Source organism: Pinus tabuliformis, chromosome 7 (genome assembly GCF_031772625.1).
Source record: "Pinus tabuliformis cultivar Carrire ecotype Pingquan chromosome 7, CPIR1, whole genome shotgun sequence".
NCBI classification, from domain to species: domain Eukaryota; kingdom Viridiplantae; phylum Streptophyta; class Pinopsida; order Pinales; family Pinaceae; genus Pinus; species Pinus tabuliformis.
In genome coordinates this window covers 1,025,806,789-1,025,819,370 of record NC_142293.1, presented here as the reverse complement: position 1 = coordinate 1,025,819,370, position 12,582 = coordinate 1,025,806,789, and the positions used below count along the sequence as shown (strand labels likewise).

Genomic DNA, 12,582 nt, shown 5'->3' with positions numbered 1-12,582 from the left:
CGGGCGATTCGGGTCGGCTCGCACAGGGCGGGTTGGGTCACGTCGTGCCATGTGTGGGTGCCCCAGCACACGTGGCCGTGCCAAAAATTCTAAGTCGTCATCGCCCGTGTGTCTTTTGCACATTCGTGCGGCTCGTTTTCCCGATGCTCCCTCGGGCCTTAGTTCGAGTCGTGCACCCATGGAAACCTCAAATTTCGTTCGGGCCGTGCACACATGGAAACACCAAATTCCATTCGGGCGGGTCGGGTCGTGTCGTGTGTGGGTGCTCGTGACCCGAGGTTGGCTTTGTGCACGTTCATGCAGCTCGTTTGCCCGGCTCTCCCTTGTCGGTTCGTTTCGGTCATTTGGGCGGGTCGTCTGACGGCGCCCGTGTGAACTCATTCGGGAGGGTCGTTCGAGCGAGTGCGCGCCTGGGTGAACTAGCCCATATCAAAAATGCTAAGTTGTGACCCGAGGTTGTCTTTGTGCATGTTCGTGCAGCTCGTTTTCCCGGCTCTCCCTTGTCGCTTCGTTTCATCATTCGGGCGCCCATGCAAAATCATTTGGGCGGGTCGTTTGAGGGCACCCGTGTGAACTCGTTCGGGCGGGTCGTTCGAGCGACGGCGAATGAGCCCGTATCAAAAATGCTAAGTTGTCACCAGAGGTTGGCTTTGTGCACGTTCGTGCAGCTCGTTTGCCCGGCTCTCCCTTGTCAGTTCCTTTCGGTCGTTTGGGCGGGTCGTTTGGGCGGGTCGTTTGAGGGCGCCCGTGTGAACTCGTTCGGGTGCATCGTTCGGGGGAGGGCGCGCCCGGGCGAACAAGCCCGTATCAAAAATGCTAAGTTGTGACCTGAGGTTGGCTTTGTGTAGGTTCGTGCAGCTTGTTTGCCCGGCTCTCCCTTGTCGGTTAGTTTCGGTTGTTCGGGTGCCCATTTAAAATCGTTCGGGCGGGTCATTTGAGGGTACCCGTGTGAACTCGTTCGGGCGGGTCGTTCGGGCGAGGGAGCGCCCGGGCGAACGAGACCGTATCAAAAATGCTACGTTGTGACCTAAGGTTGGCTTTGTGCACGTTCGTGCAACTCGTTTTCCCGGCTCTCCCTTGTCGGTTCGTTTCAGTCGTTCAGGCGGGTCGTTTGAGGGCACCCCTGTGAACTCGTTCGGGCGCGTCATTCGGGCGAGGACGCGCCCGGGTGAATGAGCCTGTACCAAAAATGCTATGTTGTGACCCGATGTTGGCTTTGTGTATGTTCATGCAGCTCATTCTCCCGTCTCTCCCTTGTCGCTTCGTTTCGGTCGTTCGGGCGCCCATGCAAAATCGTACGGACAGGTCGTTTGAGGGCGCCCGTGTGATCTCATTCGGGCGGGTCGTTCGGGCGAGGGCGCGCCCGGGCGAATGAGCCCGTATCAAAAATGCTAAGTTTTGACCCGAGGTTGGCTTTGTGCACGTTCGTGCAGCTTGTTTGCCCGACTCTCCCTTGTCGCTTCGTTTCGGTCATTCGGGCAGGTCGTTTGAGGGCATCCGTGTGAACTGGTTCGGGTGGGTCGTTCGGGCGAGGGCGTGCCCGAGCGAACGAGCCCGTATCAAAAATGCTAAGTTGTGACCCGAGGTTGGCTTTGTGCATGTTTGTGCAGCTCGTTTGCCTGGCTCTCCCTTGTCACTTCGTTTCAGTCGTTCGGGCGGGTTGTTTGAGGGTGTCTGTTTGTCATTCGGGCGGGTCGTTTGGGTGGCGGTGCGCCTGGGCGAACGAGCCCGTATCAAAAATGCTAAGTTGTGACCCGAGGTTGGCCTTGTGCACGTTCATGCAACTCCTTTTCCTGGCTCTCCCTTTTTGCTTCGTTTCGGTCATTCGGGCACACATGCAAAATCGTTCGGGTAGGTCATTTGAGGGCGTCTGTGTGAACTCGTTCGGGCGAGGGAGCGCCCGGGCGAACGAGCCCGTATCAAAAATCCTAAGTTGTGACCTGAGGTTGGCTTTGTGCTCGTTCATGCAGCTCATTTGCCCGGCTCTCCCTTGTCGCTATGTTTCGGTTGTGCAGGCACCCATGCAAATTCTTTCGGGGGAGATCGCGCACAGGCCAAAGAGCCCGTATAAAAAATGCTAAGTTGTGACCCGAGTTTGGCTTTGTTCATTTTCGTGCTGCTCGTTTTCCCGGCTCTCCCTTGTCGCTTCATTTCAGTCGTGCGGGGGCCCATGCAAATTCCAGATGATTCGAGCGATAGGTTTTGTTTCCATGTGAAAGGTGGGTTGGTAATCGAGTTGTGTTTTCGCGTTTGCCTGAACGATGGCCTTGGGTCCTTTGTATGGTTGCCAATTTTCATCTTCTCTCCATCCCCACTCGGTAGCGCATGAGTGGTAATGTTGGCCATGCTTGTCTTGGGAGGCATATGTGAACAATTCCCCTTCTTCTTTCCAAGTCCTTAGAGATGTATGGGCTGTTGTGTTGTGGCTCCCTTGCTTGTCCTGGTCCCCCTCGCTCTCGTCTAGATGATACCAGCGACAGGTTTTGTTTCCGTGTGAAAGTTGGGTTGGTAATTGAGTTGTGTTTTCGCGTTTTCCTGAATGCTGGCCTTGGGTTGTTTGTAGGGTGGCCGATTTTCATCTTCTCTCCATCCCCACTCGGTAGCGCATGAGCGGTAATGTTGCCCATGCTCGTCCCGGGAGGCATGTGTGAACAATTCCCCTTCTGCTTTCCAAGTTCTTGGAGCTGTATGGGCTGTTGTGGTGTGGCTCCCTTGCTCATCCTAGTCCCCGTTGTGCCCCTCCAGATGATATCAGTGACAGGTTTTATTTCCGTGTGAAAGGTGGGTTGGTAATCAAGTTGTGTTTTTGCGTGTGCCTGAAGGATGGCCTTGGGTCATTTGTAGTGTTGCCGATTTTCATCTTCTCTTCATCCCCACTCGGTAGCGCATCAGCGGTAATGTTGGCCACGCCCATCTTGGGAGGCATATGTGAACAATTCCCCTTGTTCTCTCCAAGTTCTTGGATCTGTATGGGTTGTTTTTGTGTGGCTCCCTTGCTCGTATTGGTCCCCGCGTGCCCCTCTGGATGATACCAGTGACAGGTTTTATTTCTGTGTGAAAGGTGGGTTGGTAATCGAGTTGTGTTTTCAGGTTTGCCTGAATGATGGCCTTGGGTCATTTGTAGGGCCGACGATTTTCCTCTTTTCTCCATCCCCACTCGGTAGCGCAAGAGTGGTAATGTTGCCATGCTCATCCTGGGAGGCATATGTGAACAATTCCCCTTCTTCTCTCCAAGTTGTTGGAGCTGTATGGGTTGTTGTGGTGTGGATCCCTAGCTCATCGTGGTCACCGAGTGCCCCTCCAGATGATACCAGCGACAGGTTTTCTTTCCGTGTGAAAGGTGGGTTGGTAATCAAGTTATGTTTTTGGGTTTGCCTGAATGATGGCCTTGGGTCGTTAGTAGGGCGGGCGATTTTCATCTTCTCTCCATCCCCTCTCGGTAGCACATGAGCAGTAATGTTGGCCATGCTCATCTTGGGAGGAATATGTGAACAATTCCCTTTCCGCTCTCCAAGTTCTTGGAGCTGTATGGGTTGTTGTGGTGTGGCTCCTTGGCTCGTCCTGGTCCCCGCGTGCCCCTCCAGATGATACCAGCGAAAGGTTTTCTTTCCGTGTGAAAGGTGGGTTGGTAATCGTGTTGTGTTTTCGGGTTTTCTTGAACGATGGCCTTGGGTCGTTTGTAGGGTGGCCGATTTTCATCTTCTCTCCATCCCCACTCGGTAGCGCATGAGCGGTAATGTTGGCCAGGCTCAGCCTGGGAGTCATATGTGAACAATTCCCCTTCCGCTCTCCAAGTTCTTGGAGCTGTATGGGCTGTTGTGGTGTGGCTCCCTAGCTGGTCCTGGTCCTCGAGTGCCCCTCCAGATGATACCAGCGACAGGTTTTCTTTCCGTGTGAAAGGTGGGTTGGTAATCGAGTTGTGTTTTCACGTTTGCCTGAACGATGGCCTTGGGTCGTTTGTAGGAAGGCCTATTTTCATCTTCTCTCCATCCCCACTCGGTAGCGCATGAGCGGTAATGTTGGCCATGCTTGTCCTGGGAGGCATATGTGAACAATTCCCCTTTCGCTCTCCAAGTCCTTAGAGCTATATGGGTTGTTGTGTTGTGGTGTGGCTCCCTGGCTCGTCCTGGTCCCCCCCATGCCCCTCCAGATGATACCAGCGACAGGTTTTCTTTCCGTGTGGAAGGTGGGTTGGTAATCGAGTTGTGTTTTCACGTTTGCCTGAACGATGGCCTTGGGTCGTTTGTAGGGTGGACAATTTTCATCTTCTCTCCATCCCCACTCGGTAGCACATGAGCGGTAATGTTGCCCATGCTCGTCCCGAGAGGCATATGTGGACAATTGCTCTCTAACTTCTTGGAGCTTTAGGGGTTTTTGTGGTTTGGCTCCCTGGTTCATCTTGGTCCCCTTGTGCCCCTCCAGATGATACCAGTGGCAGATTTTCTTTCCGTGTGAAAGGTGGGTTGGTAATCGAGTTGTGTTTTCGGGTTTGCTTGAAGGATGGCCTTGGGTCGTTTGTAGGGTGTCTGATTTTCATCATCTCCCCATCCCCACCCGGTAGTGCATGAGTGGTAATGTTGGCCATGCTCGTCCTGGGAGGTAGACGTGAACAATTCCCCTTCTGCTCTCTAAGTTCTTGGCGCTGTATGGGTTATTGTGGTGTGGCTCCTTGGCTCGCCCTGGTCCCCCTCGTGCCCCTCCAGAAGATACCGGGGACAGGTTTTCTTTCCGTGTGAAAGATGGGTTGGTAATCGAGTTTCTTTGTCGAGTTTGCTCGAACTATGGCCTTGGGTCATTTGTAGGGTGGCCTATTTTTGTCTTCTCTCCATCCCCGCTCGGTAGCACATGAGCGGTAATGTGGGCCATGCTCATCCCCGTCCCTCTTTCCCATCCCAACGATAAGAATGTTGAAAGTTTTCTCGGTGCTCCTTTGGGCCTTCGTTGTTGCGGTCCTAGATGGAAGCACCAAAACTCCATCGTTGCCTATGTCGCTATCGTGCCCCTCGGTTGTTGCGAATAGAGAATTTTGATTGGGCTGGGCAGCCATTTGTGGCTCCATTGAAATTGGCTCCTCGTTATATTGTTCACTTCCTCCCTATTTGGTGTGGAGGGTTTTGCTTTTCGTGTGAAAGGTGGGTTGATAATTGAGTTGGTTTTTCGGGTTTGCCTCAAGAATGGCCTTGGGTAGTTTGTAGGGCGTCCAATTTCCATCTTCTCTCCATACCCACTCGGTAGCGCATGAGCGGTAATGTTGGCCATGCTTGTCCCGAGAGGCATATGTGAACAATTCCCCTTCTACTCCAAGTTTTGGGAGTTGTATGGGTTGTTGTGGTGTGGCTCCTTGTGATGGCTAGCCTCTTCATTGTTCGGTTGTTTATGGTGTCGGTGTCTTGTGCTTGTACTATTTCTGTGTTGGCATTGTCGGTTGAGATGCATACACTTAAGAGGGAAGTGGAAGGGTTTTGGTTGTAAACCACCTACCCTCCCTCTTGCTTGCTTTTTTCCTCGGGTGATGTGAGGCGTTGTTCTCCTTATTATAAAGTCAAGGGTTGGCATTCCTTTCAAAGTGCACATCATTCGTGGTTGCGTTAGCTCTGAGGTTTTGATAGATGTGTTGGCCCATATGTTTGATCGAGGGGTCGGCTTTTCCCTTGCATCTTGCGTGCATGGTAGGTTTTTGCGGATGGAAATGTTAAGTCACAACGTTTATGGGCATTTTTTGTTTGAATTGTGTATGCGCTCCTGGTCCAATGGGGAGGAGGCTTGCTATGTCAATGGTGGAGGCTATTTGGAAGAAGGATTTCGAGGGGGAACGCTTTGACCTCCCTCGTTTGCATGGAGGTGGTCGTAGGGGAAAAGTATTCATCGTCAAGTCGGTAAAGCTATGGGAAATCTCCTAGGTTGCTTGTAAATAGGGTGTGGTGGGTGCGGGGCTGCCGGATCCCTCCTCCTATTTGGATATGTTCTTGTATTGTGTAGTGAGCCTCTTGATTTGCATTTATTTCCTTCCTTTGCCTTCGCATCTTGGTTGCCGCAGGCGGTCAAGTGATCGAGGTCCACCGTTTCTGCTGTCGCAGGTGGACTCCTAGGTGTCCCCGGTGCGTGGTGTGGAGGGTCGAGGGGCACATTTATAAGAGAGGTTGTGGGCTCGGTTGGTCTTGTTGTTTTGTTTCCTTCCATTTCCTTTGCATTGAGGCTGCCGCAGGCGATCATGCGTTCGATGTCCATCGTTGCTGTTGTCCGGGTGGACTCCTAGGTTTCCTCTCTGCGGGGAGGGGAGGGTGGAGGTGGTCGTAGGGGAAAAGTATTCATCGTCCTGTCGGTAAAGTTGTGGGAAATCTCCTAGGTTTCCTGTACGTAGGGTGCGTGGGGTGCGGATCTGCCTGATCCATCCTCCTGTTCGGACATGTGTTCTTGTATTGTGTAGCAACCCTCTTGATTTTCATTTACTTCCTTCCTTTACCTTCGCATCGTGGTTTGCACAGGCGGTCAAGTGATCGAGGTCCACCATTTCTGCTAGCGCGGGTGGACTCCTAGGTGGCCTCGATGCGTGGCGTGGAGGGTCGGGGGGAATTTCAAAGAGAGGTTGTGGGCTCGGTTGGTCTTGTTGTTTTGTTTCCTTCCGTTTCCTTTGCATTGAGGCTGTCGCAGGTGATCATGCGATCGAGGTCCATCGTTGCTGTTGTCCGAGTGGACTCCTAGGTGGACTCCTAGGTGGCCTCTTTGCGGGGAGGGTTGGGGGGCACTTGTTGTTTCAATTGTGTATGTGCTCGTGGTCCAATGGGGAGGAGGCTTTCTACTATAGTCATCGATGGTGGGGGCTATCTGGAAGAAGGATTTCGAGGTGGAACGCTTTGACTTCCCTCCTTTGCATGGAGGTGGCTGTAGGGGAAAATTATTCATCGTCCGGTCAGTAAAGCTGTGGGAAATCCCCTAGGTTGTCTATACGTAGGGTGTGTGGGGTGCGAAGCTGCCCGATCCCTCCTCCTCCTATTCGGATATGTGTTCTTGTATTGTATAGCGACCCTCCTGATTTGCATTTACTTCCTTCCTTTGCCTTTGCATCGTGGTTGCCGCAGGCGGTCAAGTGATCGAGGTCCACCGTTGTTGCTGTCGCGGGTGGACTCCTAGGTGGCCTCGGTGCGTGGCGTGGAGGGTCGGGGGGCATTTCGGAGAGAGGTTGTGGGATCTGTTGATCTTGTTTTATTTCCTTCCGTTTCCTCTATCCATTGAGGCTGCCGCAGGCGATCATGCGATCAAGGTCCATCGTTGCTGCTGTCCGGGTGGACTCCTAGGTGGCCCTTATGCAGGGAGGGGAGGGGTGGGTTGGGGGGCATTTCTAAGGGAGGTTGCGGGCTCGGTTTGTCTTGTATGATTTCCTTCCCTTGCCTTTGTGTCGAGGCTACTGCAGGCGATCATCTGATCGAGGTCCATTGTTGCTGTTATCCGGGTGGATTCCTAGGTGGCATCGGTGCGGGGCGGGGAGGTTTGTATGGCCTCTCTATGATAGGATTTGTGTGGTCGGTCGTCCTCTTTTTATTTCCTTCCTTTTCCTTCGCATCGAGGCTGCCGTAGGCAGTCGGGAGATCGAGGTCCATTGTTGTTGCTGTCTGGGTGGATTCCTAGGTGGCCTCGGTGCAGGGGCGGGGAGGGTTGTGGCTCATTTGTAATATAGAGGTTGCGTGGTTAGTCATTCTCCATTTGTTTCCTTTGCATCGAGGCTGCTGCAGGTGATCGGGTGATCGAGGTCCATCGTTGCTGCTATCCGGGTGGACTCCTAGGTGCCCTCGGTGCGGGGCATGGAGGCCTTTGGAGGCATTTCTAAGGGAGTCGGCGAGTGATTGCTCGTTTTCTTGTTGGTTGGGCCATGGTTGCAAACTCCGAAGTGGCCTTGGTGCGTTGTGGCTCGGTAGGTCTACCCACTGTTTCACCATGTCCTTGGCATGTTGCGTGTGCTTCCTTCTTAGGATGCAAGAGGTTCAAGGCATAAAAGTTTTACATGATATTTTGACGTCTCTTTGACTTGATGGGTGTTCAGGCTAGCTCTCGGTAAGAGAGTGGCCGGAATTCCCTTTGAAGTGGGAGGGTGCTACCTGGTTGATCCTGCCAGTAGTCATATGCTTGTCTCAAAGATTAAGCCATGCATGTCTAAGTATGAACTATTTCAGACTATGAAACTGCGGATGACTCATTAAATCAGTTATAGTTTTTTTGATGGTACCATACTACTCGGATAACCATAGTAATTATAGAGCTAATACGTGCACCAATTCCTGACTCTTTGGAAGGGATGAATTTTTTAGATAAAAGGCCGGTGCGGGCTTCCCCGCTTCTCTGGTGAATCATGATAACTTGATGGATCGCACAGCCCTTGTGCTGGCGATGCTTCATTCAAATTTCTGCCCTATCAACTTTCGATGGTAGGATTGAGGCCTACCATGGTGGTGACGGGTGACAGAGAATTAGGGTTCGATTCCAGAGAGGGAGCCTGAGAAACGGCTACCACATCCAAGGAAGGCAGCAAGTGCGAAAATTACCCAATCCTGACATGGGGAGGTAGTGACAATAAATAACAATACTGGGCTCATCGAGTCTGGTAATTGGAATGAGTACAATCTAAATCCCTTAATGAGGATCCATTGGAGGGCAAGTCTGGTGCTAGCAACCGCAGTAATTCCAGCTCCAATAGCGTATATTTAAGTTGTTGCAGTTAAAAAGCTCGTAGTTGGATCTTGGGTCGTAAGGGTCGGTCCGCCTACTCGGTGTGCACCTGCCCTTCCGTCCCTTTTCTCGGCGGCGTGCTCCTGGCCTTAATTGGCTGGGTTGCGGTTCCGGCACTGTTACTTTGAAAAAATTAGAGTGCTCAAAGCAAGCTTATGCTCTGAATACATTAGCATGGAATAACATGATAGGAGTCTGGTCCTATTGTGTTGGCCTTCGGGACCGGAGTAATGATTAATAGGGACTATCGGGGGCATTCGTATTTCATTGTCAGAGGTGAAATTCTTGGATTTATGAAAGACGGACCACTGTGAAAGCATTTGCCAAGGATGTTTTCATTAATCAAGAACAAAAGTTTGGGGCTCGAAGACGATCAGATACCGTCCTAGTCTCAACCATAAACAATGCCGACCAGGGATCGGCAGATGTTGCTCTAAGGACTCCGCCAGCACCTTCTGAGAAATTAAAGTGTTTGGGTTCCAGGGGGAGTATGGTCGCAAGCCTGAAACTTAAAGGAATTGACGGAAGGGCACCACCAGGAGTGGAGCCTGCGTCTTAATTTGACTCAACACGGGGAAACTTACCAGGTCCAAACATAGTAAGGATTGACAGATTGAGAGCTCTTTCTTGATTCTATGGGTGGTGGTGCATGGCCGTTCTTAGTTGGTGGAGAAATTTGTCTGGTTAATTCTGATAATGAACGAGACCTCAACCTGCTAACTAGCTACGTAGAGGTTCCCCTTCGCGGCCAGCTTCTTAGAGGGACTATGGCCGTTTAGGCCATAGAAGTTTGAGGCAATAACAGGTCTATGATGCCCTTAGATGTTCTGGGCCGCACGCGTGCTACACTGATGCAGCCAACGAGTTTTTATTCCTGGTTCGAGAGGATCAGGAAATATTCTCAAATTGCATCGTGATGGGGATAGACCATTGCAATTATTGGTCTTCAACGAGGAATTCCTAGTAAGCGCGTGTCATTAACTCGTGTTGACTACGTCCCTGCCCTTTGTACACACCGCCCGTCGCTCCTACCGATTGAATGATCCGGTGAAGTGTTCAGATTGCGTCGACGATGGTGGTTCACCTCCGTCGACGTCGTGAGAAGTTCATTGAACCTTATCATTTAGAGGAAGGAGAAGTCGTAACAAGGTTACCCTAGGTAAACCTGCGGTAGGATCATTGATAGCAGGGGTTTTCTTTTTTGGTTCGGGTTGGTTGGGTTTTGATTGCAATGTGGGACTTTGTGGTGTGTCTCTAGGGGAGAGGGTTTGGTGTTTGGCGGGAACATTGTTGGTTGCTTGTCTCTAGGTAACTACGCTTGTTTTTTCGTGTGTTCTTGCAAGCCATGCTTGTGCTTGTCCCACCCATCCTTTGTTTTTCTTCCCCCCAATGTGTTTCTGCAGGGGGTTCGGAAGCTTGTTTCTTGGGAGCTCTTCTGACGATCTATTCGGCCGGGCATGGTTGCTGTAGAGTTGAGGTTCTCAGTAAATACGATGGATAAATTTGGACTCATTCGTAGCAGCGGTGCTCAGTCTTTTGTTCGTTGGAAGGAATGGGCCAAGGGTGCGGGCTTCCATAGTTGGTTCTCTCGAAAAGGTGGCGGTCGTTGATGTGTTTCTTGGGTGAGCTTTTTCGCTGGTGGTTAGGTCGAGGGAGTGGTTGCGCGCGGGCCTGGTAGCTCAAACCTTCCGTGAGGCGAGATTGTTGGGGTGCGGTCAAGTATGGGATGGATGAAGAGCGGTTCAACCCATTGGGCTGGCCACCCTAGTCCCTCCCGACCGTTCCTTGACATGCCCTCGTGGAAGGGTTAGGTGTCGAGGTAATGAAAAACCCATCCCTCGGTCTGAGCTCCATCGAGATCGCAATTTTCCCCGCCGACAGGCATGAGGGTGGCAATCTTATCTCGTGCCTTTTCCTTCGAGGGAATTCCTCGTCCTCTCGTGACCCACTCCCCTTCTGAGGGAAAAAGAAGTAGCGATTCGTGTCTTTGTTCCTCCCTTTGGATTGTGGGTTTTTTGTGGGACTTGCGTCATTTCTTTGTTTCATGGTGTGCGCTTTGCGAAGGTCCCTATCTCTAGTGGCCTTGCACCATCAATGTATTTGTGGCCCGCGGCTTTCTCCAGCATTGAGCGTCAGCCCGTGACAACTCCACTTTGGAGTTTGATTATTTGACCCCCGTTGACTCTCTGGCTGGAAAGGTTGTTGGGTGTTTTGTACACGGAGGGGTGCAAGAGCGGGGTGGGTTTGTGTTATTGGCGGCGGTCTATTTGTCGTTTGAAGCCTTGTGCCGCTGGGTTGGGGGGCTGTGTGCCTCTCGGTGATGTGCTCCAGACACTGGTCTCATCGTGGCCCTTGTCTTTTCTATTGGTCAGTTTTAGGTTGTGATTTATTTGCTTGGTTGTTTTCTATATGTTGTAAAGCTAGAAAGGGTGTTGTGTTGAATGCGTGTGGGAGGGTGTGAAGAGGTGGGATGCTTTTTTGATTGGGTGCCTTGTTTGATTTCTTTTTGGTTAGCGGACATCTACTCAGCGTGCTCTTGAGCTTCTCACTTTTCTTGGGATCTTTGCTTCTTTGGTGTTCTTTTCTTCCCTTCTTCCTTTTGCCCCTAGCTTTATGGAGGAGAGGTGGGATTGTTGTGGATTGGCATTCGGGAGGGACGAAAAGCAGTACGATTTCCCTGGGTGGCCACCCTAGTCCTTCTCGATCGCTGTCCCCTGCAGTTCCCCCGTTTTTCTGAGGGTGTGGGGTTTGGGAAGTTTGTTCTCTGTTTGAGCGTCCCCTTGTGAGCCGGTAGCCACATTTGATATCTCTTGCTTTCCTATTGTTTTCTTCCCTTCTTGCTTTTGGCCCCTTGGCTTTACAGAGAAAATGTGGGATTGTTGTGGATTGGTGTTCAGGAAGGACGAAAAGAAGTGCGAGTTCTGAGGGTGGCCACCCTAGTCCTTCTCGATCGCCATCCCCTGCAGTTCCCCCCCTTTTTGCAAAGGCACGGGGGTGGGGAAGCTTGTTCTCTGTTTGAGCCTCCCCCTGTGAGCCGGTGGACGCATTTAATTTCTCTCTTTCTTTAATGTTGTTTTCTTCCCTTCTTCCTTTCGACCCCTAGCTTTAGGGAGAAAAGGTGGGATTGTTGTGGATTGGTGTTCGGGAAGGATGAAAAGCAGTGCGAGTTCCCAGGGTGGCCACCCTAGTCCTTCTCGATCGTCGTCCCCTGCAGTTCCCCCCTTTTTGCGAAGGCACAGGATTGGGGAAGCTTGTTCTCTATTTTAAGCCTCCCCTTGTGAGCCGGTAGCCATGGTTGATATATCCCTTTCTCTCTTGTTGTTTTCTTCCCTTCTTCCTCGTGGCCCCTAGCGTTACGGAGAAAAGGTGGGATTTTTGAGGATTGGTGTTCCGGAAGGATGAAACGCAGTGCGAGCTCCAAGGGTGGCCACCCTAGTCCTTCTGGATCGTCGTCCCCTTCATTTCCCCCCTTTTTCCGAAGGCACGGGGCTTTCAGAGGCTTGTGCCTTGTTTGTGCTTTGTTTTCTACCCTTTTCTTCCTTTCGGTCCCTAACTCTACGGAGAAAAGGGGGAATCATTGTGGGCTAGTGTCAGGGAAGGGCTAAAAGCAGTGTGAGCTCCTGAGGTGGCCACCCTAGTCCTTCTCGATCACTGTTCCACGCATTTCCCCCCTTTTTGTGAGGGCGTGGGGTTGGGGGAGATTGTCCTCTATTCGAGCCTCCCCCTATGAGGGGGTTAGACAAATTTGTTTCTCTTTCTCTCCTGCGTTTTTCCTCCTTTTGCCCCTTGGCCTTACATTTGTTGTTGGGGGGTGCCCCTATTCAGTTTTGTGGCCGATTTTTCGGTAATACACGTGGAAAC

The 12,582-nt window shown here is 51.7% G+C and overlaps 1 non-coding gene across 1 annotated transcript; it reads left to right on the top strand.

Moving 5' to 3' along the window:
* Positions 1 to 8,090: 8,090 nt before the first annotated feature.
* Positions 8,091 to 9,903, top strand: LOC149251166 (18S ribosomal RNA). Its single transcript, XR_016267658.1, has one exon. It is a non-coding gene; the product is annotated as an 18S ribosomal RNA (ribosomal RNA).
* The last annotated feature ends 2,679 nt before the right edge of the window (positions 9,904 to 12,582 follow it).